The sequence below is a fragment of the Symphalangus syndactylus genome, chromosome 12 (assembly GCF_028878055.3).
Source record: "Symphalangus syndactylus isolate Jambi chromosome 12, NHGRI_mSymSyn1-v2.1_pri, whole genome shotgun sequence".
NCBI classification, from domain to species: domain Eukaryota; kingdom Metazoa; phylum Chordata; class Mammalia; order Primates; family Hylobatidae; genus Symphalangus; species Symphalangus syndactylus.
Window position 1 is genome coordinate 96275923 of NC_072441.2, and position 323 is coordinate 96276245.

Here is a 323-nt window from a genome sequence, read left to right on the forward strand (position 1 = left end):
TATCTATTTCATTTAATAAGTATTGTTTTCTTTATGCTAACTTAACTTTAAAAGGAATGTTGCCAAGCTGTCTCTCCTCTCCATCACAATTGTTAGTTTTTTTTTTTTTTTGCTTTTTTTCTTCAATAAATGATAGCATTATGATCTTTAATAAATCTAGTGTTATCTCTTACTCATGTCTGTATTTCCAGGAGTCTTTAAGCCAAAGGAAGATTGTAGAACTGTAAGAAAAAACCGTATCTTTAATTTGAATTCTCAGTGTGTAGCACACATTATAGGCACTTAAAGATGTTTTTTGGGGCCTAACTTGACATGTAGTCCTC